This window comes from Numida meleagris, chromosome 6 (assembly GCF_002078875.1).
Source record: "Numida meleagris isolate 19003 breed g44 Domestic line chromosome 6, NumMel1.0, whole genome shotgun sequence".
In the NCBI taxonomy this organism is placed as follows: Eukaryota; Metazoa; Chordata; class Aves; order Galliformes; family Numididae; genus Numida; species Numida meleagris.
Window position 1 is genome coordinate 4,945,953 of NC_034414.1, and position 10,523 is coordinate 4,956,475.

The following is a 10,523-nucleotide window of genomic DNA, read 5'->3' on the forward strand; positions in this document are numbered from 1 at the left end:
TGTGTCATTAGGGACTGTATGTTTCAGTCTGGAGAAGAGGAGGCGCAGGGGAGACCTCATCACTCACTATAACTACCTGAAGGGAGGCTGTAGTGAGCTGGGAATTGGCCTTTTCTCTCTTGTAACTAGTGACAAGAGACAAGACTAACGTCCTAGTTACGTCTTGTAACTAGGACGAGGGGGAATGGCCTCAAGTTGTGCCAGGGGAGATTCAGGCTGGACATTAGGAAATACTGCTTTTCTGAAAGAGTGGTCAGGTTCTGGAATGGGCTGCCCAGGCAGGTGGTTGAGTCACCATCCTTTGAGGTATTCAAGAAACGTTTAGATATAGCGTTGACAGACGTGGTTTAGTGGGGTTATTGGTGGTAGGTGGCTGGTTGGACTGGATGATCTTGTAGGTCTTTTCCAACCTAGCTAATTCTATGATTCATGAACTGTGGTTTTTAATTTCTTAAATTCACAGATTTATAATGTAATATTTGATATCAGTCCAACAGAAGAAGTAGGAGATCTTGAGGTAAAAGCAAAATTCATGGGAGTACAGATGGAAACCTTAATGTTACATTATCAGGTAAGAATAATCCTATTTAATAATGACAGCATATTGCATATGGGTTTCGTGGGGTGTAAATGAACAGCAAATACATCTTCTGCTTGCCAGACTCTTTATCAAAATATTAATTATATGTTTTCTGCCTGAACAGTGTGAAAACGGGGAACATCTTTAATCTAAAAGAAGGTAGATTTATATTAAATATTAGGAGGAAAATCTTTACCTAGAGGCAGTGAGACCCTGGCACAGGCTGCCCAGAGAAGTGCAGGTGCCCAAGGCCAGGATGAATAGGGTCCCGGGCAGCCTGATCTGGTGGGGGTGGGGCTGGTGGGCATTGGAGTCGCTTCCAACATCAACCCATACTATGATTCTATGAAAAGCTATCTTGACAACAACAGATTTGTTGCAGACAAAACAGACACAATGCCAATGGGGACCTGTGGCTAATTTGTTTCTTTACTAATGAAAGCTTTATGTCAGTCTGTGTTCTTAGTTACACTCATATGTACACACACACGTGTGTGTGCTTTTGGCAACCTTTTGCTATAGCAGAGATTAGTAGTCTGTGGCAGCAGTCACCTGGGCTTGGCTGTGATGACTTCAGCTACTTGTCACCAGTAGTCTTTCTGTGACCCTGCACCTAGTTGTTTCTTCAGCTGTCTAGTTCTTATGATTCCTCAGCCTTTACTTACATGAGTCTGTTGGAACAGGGTTACAGACAAGTTTTCCCAAGGGGTCCCCATTCTTCTTCCCACACCACTACTGTTATGTCTGGCATCTCTGACCACGTGTGTGTGTCTGCCAAAACTTGGTCCCCAAGCATTGTTCGGTATGGTAATTGTGGGTGTCCCAGGGGTATTGAAACAAATTGCATGCAGGAGCACTCTGCTCACGGATATGTCTATATTGCAGTCCCTGACTGACTGCTGGGAGGGATAGCTGCCTTGCACGTACATCTGCTCTGGGAATTCCTGTAGTTCATTCCAGTGCTGATCTGTTGGAGCTGGCCACAAACTTCTTGGTTCATGTGGCTATTTGAGGTTGCTTGGTTCTCAAGCACATGTTGGTAAAACCGCTGTGTCACTGTAGCACTGCTTTGCCAAAAAAAAAAAAAAAAAAAAAAAAAAAAAANCTTGACAACAACAGATTTGTTGCAGACAAAACAGACACAATGCCAATGGGGAACTGTGGCTAATTTGTTTCTTTACTAATGAAAGCTTTATGTCACTCTGTGTTCTTAGTTACACTCATACACACGCGCACACACACACACACACACACACACACACACGTGTGTGCTTTTGGCAACCTTTTGCTATAGCTGAGATCAGTAGTCTGTGGCAGCAGTCACCTGGGCTTGGCTGTGGTGACTTCAGCTACTTGTCACCAGTAGTCTTTCTGTGACCCTGCGCCTAGTTGTTTCTTCAGCTGTCTAGTTCTTATGACTCCTCAGCCTTTACTTACATGAGTCTGTTGGAACAGGGTTACAGACAAGTTTTCCCAAATGGTCCCCATTCTTCTTCCCACAGCACTACTGTTATGTCTGGCATCTCTGACCACGTGTGTGTGTCTGCCAAAACTTGGTCCCCAAGCATTGTTCGGTATGGTAATCGTGGGTGTCCCAGGGGTATTGAAACAAATGGCATACAGGAGCACTCTGCTCACGGGTATGTCTATATTGCAGTCCCTGACTGACTGCTGGGAGGGATAGCTGCATTGCATGTACAACTGCTCTGGAAATTCCTGTAGTTCATTCCAGTGCTGATCTGTTGGAGCTGGCCACAGACTTCTTGGTTCACGTGGCTATTTGAGGTTGCTTGGTTCTCAAGCACATGTTGGTAAAACCGCTGTGTCACTGTAGCACTGCTTTGCAAAAAAAAAAAAAAAAAAAAAAAAAAAAAAAAGCAGCTGTTCTGAGAGGGGAACAATGAACAAACTGCCACTGCTCATCCAAGTATAGTGTTAGCAATGACTAAAGTTAAGAAGTCTCACATTGCTGGAATTTTTATAGAAAACAGTAGAAACAGCTTTTTGATATTTATTCTGGTGCCAGGAGTAAGATTCAGATTTTGGAATACATGCAGTGTTCCTTGCGGTTGCACTGCCTGAATGCTTTCTCCAAGATGCACTGTTCTAAAGAGGAGATTGCAGAAAGAAATTAATTGTTGAGATGAGTTGGTGCAGGGAGTCTTGCGGCTTTGTCAGGTGTGTCACTGATGAGAAGAAAGTGTAACTAGAACTAGTGCCTATGTAAATACTGGGGAAACTGAATTGGCATCGTGTAATTAGTACTAATGAAGAAGTTGTTTCTTTCTGTGACATACATTGCATTGTTCCAAACCACCTCACTGGCATCTAAAGCAGAGGAGCTTTTTAGAGAGCCATGCTGTGGAATGTTGTAATGCTGACATAGTAAAATCAGGCAAACGGAAAAGAGATTCTAAACATCAGAGCTTTTCAGCTGTTATGCAAATGAAAAGCCTGGCATGGTCTAGAGCTGAAATTTGACCTTCTACTGATGACTTTCTGTAATTTTTTATAAGCACAGATTAAGACATGAACATCTGAAAAGTCTTAATCCTTAGCTCTCATTTTTCTAGCTTATGTTATGTATTTTGTGATAGATATTCCACAAAAACATACCTTATTACAATGTCTTGTTTGTGTGCACTGTTGAGGATTCCTCGCTCATAAACATATCCTCTTTGGTAGGATCTTTTGCAGCTGCAGTATGAAGGTGTTGCAGTCCCGAAGTATATTATTATAACGGAAAAGAGATTAGGATATAACATATCCTCTTTGGTAGGATCTTTTGCAGCTGCAGTATGAAGGTGTTGCAGTCCCGAAGTTATTTGACAGAGCAAAAGTAAACGTCAATCTTCTGATCTTTCTTCTGAACAAGAAGTTCTATGGGAAGTAACTGACCTTTGCTGGCAAGTCTGTGAAAGGGGAGATAAACAGAAACCTGCATATGTGGCTTCTAGTGACTTAGCTATGCATCAGTATATGCCCATGCCTTGCTGAAACGTATCAAATGTGTTGTGATTAAGGCCTTAGAACTTCTTGTGAATTGATAGTGCTGACTGACACTGCAGGGAGTTGCTTTCTTGTACCTTTATGACCTTTATGTTCAACTTGACACTGTAATAATTTACAGATGGCCTCTTGCATAGAGGTACTATTGTATCCATTTATTAACACTTAAGGATGGGAAGTGAAACAGAAATATTCTTGGCAGGTTAGCTTTTAGTGTTGCTTGCAAAGGTTTTGAAAAGTAAAATTAATTTTTTTTCCCCCAGTTGTAGATCAGTGTTCCCACTAAACCATGTCCCTCAGTACAACACCTAAATGTTTCTTGAACACCTCCAGGGACATGGTTTAATGGGAAATATTGGTGACAGGTGGACCGTGGACTGGATGATCTTGGAGGTTTTCTCCAACCTTGGTGATTCTGTGATGATTGTATGCTGTAATCTGACAATAGGAATGTAATGATGGAATATTAACTCAAAAGGTCTTTAGTGCATTACTCCTATGTAATTATTAGATAGGGTAGTTTCTAAACATTTTCTTGGTTGCAAATAGCCTAATGGAATGGAGATTAGAGACTGCTATTAATCTCGATGTGTATGATTTCAGACAGTTACTTGATTCAGAAATCCGCAGCTCTATCAAACATCCATAATGCTAGGCTTTCAGGCGACTTACCACATTAATTGTATAGCATAACTCAGGCATGTCCAACCTGCGGGCTGCCTGCGGCCCGGCACAGCCCATCCTGCAGCTGCCCCCTGCCCAGCGCCATCATGGCGGCAGCTCTTCCCTGCTGAGCAGTCCATCCCGTCCCAGGTGCACACCCATCGCTCAGCAACAACCAAATATCAATGTGAGATTGTCACTGTCTGGGCTAAAACCAGTGTAGGGGGAGGGCACAGTGCTGATTCAAGTTATGGAAAATAACTTTATGCATTTTGATTCGTTGGCTAAACACAGTCCTGTGAACAGTGAAAAACATGCAGCCATGCTTTCTGTTCTGATTAAGGAATTTGAGGTTTCAAGATTGCAAACAAAAAAAATAATTATGTTTGCAACTCCATTTTCAGCTGACAAAAATACATTACCTGCAAATTTTCAAATGGAATGTGAATAGTTACAATCAGATATTCAACTGAAAAATTGATCATGTCACCTTACCAGACTTTTGTAAGACCTCTCTTACCGCAGTAAGATACCCCTTGCTTTGCAATCACACCTTGCTCATGTCATCGTTTTTTTGGCAATACTACATTTGTGAGAAACTGTTTTCAAGGATGAAGCCCAGGAAGAGAAAAAATCATCAAAAATCTCTGATTAACACCTTGAGAACTTACTAACAATTGCAACCTCTTCTCCTGAACCAGACAACAATGCACTGGCTTTGCAGAAACAAGGTTGAATATCCCACTCGTTTTATGCTTTTGTTGCCCTCCTGTTAAAAAGAAAAAAAAAAAAAGTTTTGTTAATTGGAATAAATAATATAGTTAATGGATATATGAGGGATGCTCCAAAAGTAATGCCTCCTATTTTGTTATGTTGTCCCACGATGTCAGAGGTGGAAGTTGGTGGGATGGCAGTACAGGCTGAACCTTCCTACCGATTCTCCAATACATTTTGTTGCTGTGTGACAGACAGCAGCAGAGGAGCAGTCTGACAAAATGGTGTCTGACATGGAAGTGTGCACTGAGCAAAGGTGTGCCATTGCATTCCTCCCTGCGGAAAAAAATGGTACCCACTGACATTCGTCAGCACTTGCTAAGCGCTTATGGAGACCAAAGGGTGAATGCGAACACAGTGAAGTGGTGGGTGGTGTGTTTCAGCAGGGGCTGAATTTTTACGAGCACAGTATACAGGCTCTTGTTCATCACTGACAAAAATGCATAGCTAATGGTGGTGACTATGCTGAAAAATAGTGTTTTGTAGCTGAGAATTTGCTCATGTAAGCAGTGTTATTGTGATCTTTGTATTGGTGGTTGTTTCCATGGAAATAGATAGGAGGCATTACTTTCAGAGCTACCTATTGTGTATGCAGCCCACGACAATTTCTCTTCAGTCAGCACAGACCAGGCAAGCCAAAAGGTTGGACACCCATGGTCTGACTTCTTGATGGTTTGGGATTTTCTGGTCTATGCTTAACTGATGTACTTTGAAAGATGAATTATATGTATAAAAGTAAATGCACATGTATATCATTGCTTTGAGAGTCTTTTAGGCAAATAGGCTCTTTTCATTCTCTTGACAAGTCATTTCTCACTAAAGAACAAAGTATGCTTCACCCCCACCCTCCTGCACCCAAGAAAGCCACAAAAAGTAGATCCACTGGATAAACCACATATTTTAAATTGCTCTTTGGTTTCTAATTGCAAACTGTAGGATCTAGATTCACTGGTATGGGGTTAATTTGGTGTCTGTTTTTTTTTCACTGAAAAAGGCTTATTATGTATACTTCCAATCTGTCTTTTAAGCATTTTCTGGGAGGACTGTAAGCCAAGCAATGTGAAGGATCTGCCTACAGTAGGGGAGGCCTTGCCTCTCAGGCCAAGATTAGCAAGTCTTAGGTAATAATTTATTATAGCAGCCTTCCATTTCTTGGTCTGTGGTTTGCTGCTTGTTCTCAAAGCCAGTGAACCCGCTCATATCCACATAGCCATCATTCTCGTTAGTAGCAGCTAATGCCCTTCTGGAATCTTCAAAAAACTCAGTGCAAGTTCCCACTCTGGTGGATCTTTGAGGAGGAATTGGTATATTTTCATAGTCTCTGCTTATAGCTGGAATGTTCTCATAGTCAGAAGTGTCAGCATTCGGAAAAGGAGCTAGGTTTTGTTAATGGGAGCGGCATGACAGGTGGTCTGAACTGGTCAATCCTCAAAGGATTTCACTTGTGACACACACCTGCTGAAAGACTTGGGCGTTCATTTTCTCACCATTCTTTTTGAAAAGAACAGCTGAAGGAGACTCAGATGCATGGAGCTGCCCTACATGTGACTTCAGTTGAGGTGAGCTACTTAGGCTCCTGTCCTGCTTCATCAGCATTGGAGGCTGATGGATTGGAGTCCATCAAAGTGGACTTTGATGAAGACCTTGAAGAGGAAACATAAATGTCTACTTTATTTTCAGTTCTCTTCTTGAATTTTAGAGTGAGGAACCTCTTAAAAGAAGATTCATTTTTTCTCAGATTCCTTATCAAGTGACTCATTCTCTGTTGAAAGTGATTGGCTTTTTGGTGATGTAGGCAAATTCAAAAGAAGGTGATACATCAACAACTGAAGATGGAGTAGATAGACCACCTGATGAAAGATTTCCCTGGGAAATGATACATGAGGAACCACTGACACAAGGCAAAGACAAGTTGTCTTCTGTCCTTTTTATTCTAACATCACTGAGAATATGCAGCCATCATCGTCTTTGCAAATAGGGATGAGTATCTCTCTCTCTTCAACAGAATAAGATGGAGGATCTAAAATAAAACTCATGACATGGATGGTAATGGCTTGCTGCTTTTCACTGTTTCTTATTCCGCTGAAAATAAATTACTGCTTAAATCTTCAGTCCCCGAACTGTTGTGGGAAAGTGGCGAATCAGTTTCAGGTCCGCTTCTTTCTGGAACAGTTTTTTTTTTTTTTTTTTTAATGGAACAACTGGCAGTGGGACAGAGGAGTCCCAGAAGGCTTTTGTTTCTCTCTGGTTTCAGCTCTCTCCACCTCAGCCCCACAGGGTTCCTGCTTGAGAAATGGGAATGGTTTGGGGGAAAGGGAGTGCTGGCAGGAGGGACTGCTGGAGCTGGCTGGGGAGGCTCTGTGTACCCCGTGCCCTTATGCTTTCTCTCCAGCTGCAGCAGGACTGGAAAAGGGCAGATGAAAAACTGCAGCTGAGCCTGATGGACCCACAGAATTCTCAGGCAGTCCTGCAAGAGGCGGCTGTGAAGCACCGATTCTTCCTATGCAGGTGAATTAATTTTTTTTTTATCTGTAAACTTGGGTAGAAAACAGCAGTTTTCATTAATCTTTCTGGAAACGATGTAATGGTCCACACAAAACTCAAAACTGCGGCTTTGTGCAGTGACTGCCTGTAGATTTTTTTAGAGCCTAAAACTACCCATTTTATTGCATTAAGAAAAAGAAAAGCCAAAAATAAAATGAGGAGTGCAAGAAAGGAATTTGTGAACAAATACATTAATATATGAACAAGACAGAGGGTGGGAGAACATTAATATGTCCCTGTGCTTTCTGCTAGCATGCCTTCATTTCGTTAACATTAAATTTGCTGTGTAGTTAGATTTTGGTGTGTGAATATTTAAAAACAATGTAACAAATGCTGGCACAAAAAAAAATTTAAAAAAGCATGACAATATCAATTTGATTATTTATAGATATTTATGAATATATATAAATGAATATCTATAAAGCACTTATCACAGGTTTCCAGGGTTTGGGGAAGTTTTCCTTGTATTTCTTCGTGGTTTTTTTTTTTCTCCTCTCTCTTTCCAACTGTTCTTCCTGTCGTGAAAGAAAAGAAAGAACAGAACGCCAGGGACTGTGCTGCGGCCTCAGTCAAGCCCGAAATTGTTGTTTCCGCGGTCTGTGCTGCCACCGCGTGGTCAATCCGCGGCAGTGCCGCTGTCTCGGTTTGGTGCGGCAGGCAGAACGACGCATGCGCGCAGGCATGCGGAAGTGGCGCATTACGTTTTGTCGCTCTGTACAGCTAATCCGCCAATCTCTATTGTAGTTAGTCCTCCAGGTGACAGTGCGCATGCACCCAAGAACGTATAAGTGGCACCCGTTTCTCCCAGACGCTGAGTTGCGGGTGAGCAGTCGATGCTGGACCAGCGGGTCAGCGATACTTCGCACCACCCCGCTTCCAATCCAGGCTGCCCCCTTGCCTATTTATATAGAAGTGCGTCTATGCCAATGCCCGCAGCATGAGCAACAAACAGGAGGAGCTGGAAGCCTTTGTGCGGCAGGCAAACTATGACTTAGTTGCCGTTACGGACGGTTTTAATGTTATTGAGCTTGCAACTGGGGAAGACAACGTTGAATGTCTATGGGTTAGGAACAAAGGAAAGGCTGACAAGGCAGACATCCTGGTGGGGGTCTGTTATAGACCGCCTAACCAGGATGAAGAGACAGATGAGGCGTTCTATAAACAGCTGGCTGAAGTTGCGCAATCACCAGCCCTTGTTCTCATGGGGGACTTCAACTTCACTGATATATGCTGGGAATACACCATGGTGCAGAAGCAGCAGTCTAGGAGGTTTCTAGAGTGTCTGGAAGATAGCTTCCTTCTGCAGCTGGTGAGAGAACCTGCCAGGGGAGGTGCACTGCTAGACCTGCTGTTTACAAACAGAGAAGGTGCGGTAGGAGATGTGGAAGTTGGGGGCTGCCTTGGACAGAGCGACCATGAAATGGCAGAGTTCTTAATTCTTGGTGGAACCAGGAGAGGGGACAGTGAAATGGCGACCTTGGACTTTCGGAGGGCAGACTTTGAATTGTTCAGGACGCTGGTAGGGAGGGTCCCTTGGGATTTGGTCCTGGAGGGTAAAGGGGTCCAGGAAGCCTGGTTGCTCCTCAAGAAGGAAGTCCTGAAGGCGCAGGAACAGGCTGTCCCCTGAGCTGCAAGATGAGCCAGTGGGGGAGACCGGTGTGGATGAACAGGGAGCTTTTCCTGAGGCTCCAGGAGAAAAAGAGAATCTACCTTCCTGCGGAAGAAGGGACAGGCAACTTGGGGAGAGTACAAAGAAGTTGTTAGGATGTGCAGGGAGAAAATTAGAAAGGCAAAGGCCCTAAGCTTGGCTGCTGGGATTAAAGGAAACAAGAAACGCTTCTACAAATATATTAACAGTAAGAGGAGGACCAAGGATAATCTCCATTCTTCACTGGACGTGGCTGGGAATGTGGCCACTGAGGACAATGAAAAGGCTGAGGTTCTCAATGCCTTTTTTACATCTGTCTTTAAAAGCCAAACCAGCTGTCCTCAGAGCACTCTACTCTCTGACCTGGAAGTCTCGGATGGGGAGAGAAATAAACCCCCCATGATTCAGGAGGAAACAGTCAGAGACCTACTACTCCACCTGGACTGCCACAAGTCCATGGGGCCGGATGAGATCCACCCGAGAGTACTGAGAGAGCTGGCAGAGGAGATAGCCAAGCCATTTTCCATGATCTATCGGCGTTCCTGGTCAACTGGAGAGGTCCCAGAAGACTGGAGACTTCTCAATGTGACTCCCCTCTACAAGAAGGGTTGTAAGGAGGATCCGGGGAACTACAGGCCTGTCAGCCTGACCTCGGTGCCAGGGAAGGTTATGGAGCAGATTGTCCTGAGGGAGATCACGTGGCATTTGCAGGACAACTGGGGGATCAGGCCCAGCCAGCATGGGTTTTTGAAGGGCAGGTCCTGCTTGACCAACTTGATCTCCTTCTATGATCGAGTGACCTGTCTGGTGGATGAGGGAAAGGCTGTTGATGTGGTCTACCTAGACTTCAGCAAAGCCTTTGACACTATCTCCCACAGTATTCTCCCGGAGAAACTGGCAGCCCGTGGCTTGGACAGGTACACTCTGTGCTGGGTAAGGAGCTGGCTGGAGGGCCGGGCCCAGAGAGTGGTGGCGAATGGAGTTAAATCCAGGTGGCGACAGGTCATGAGTGGTGTTCCCCAGGGGTCAGTGCTGGGGCCTGTCCTCTTTGTTGGGGCGCAGTGTGCTCGGGAGCACGTAGCTAATGATTTACTAATGACCTACGATGTAATCTTAGATGAAAGAAATAGATTGATAAGTACAGGTGCAGGTGCAGTGGTGTGAATAGTACGCTGCAGTTTAGCAAGATGATCTGTGTACGAAAATTGCTTGGGAAACACCACTGTTCTCTGATACGCTTGGTTGCATGAAACCTGGATCCTGTAAACAAGTATGCTATATAAGGGCTTGTTGCTACAATAAAGT

The 10,523-nt window shown here is 43.9% G+C and overlaps 1 protein-coding gene across 20 annotated transcripts in view; it reads right to left on the reverse strand.

Annotated features, from left to right (window-relative positions):
* KCNA4 (potassium voltage-gated channel subfamily A member 4) overlaps nucleotides 336–10,523 on the reverse strand; it is a 307,754-nt gene continuing 297,566 nt past the window's right edge. For 8 of the 20 annotated variants that reach the window (XR_002440487.1, XR_002440484.1, XR_002440482.1 and 5 more), the window contains 3 exons: nucleotides 4,924–5,021; nucleotides 3,197–3,492; nucleotides 2,263–2,416 (listed from right to left, as the gene is read on the reverse strand). The gene's annotated coding sequence lies outside the window, so the exon portion shown is untranslated. Of the gene's footprint in view, nucleotides 1,645–1,802; nucleotides 2,417–3,196; nucleotides 3,493–4,923; nucleotides 5,022–7,188; nucleotides 8,086–10,523 lie in introns of those variants that run through there. The other 12 variants (XR_002440494.1, XR_002440488.1, XR_002440503.1 and 9 more) reach the window with 10 other exon arrangements.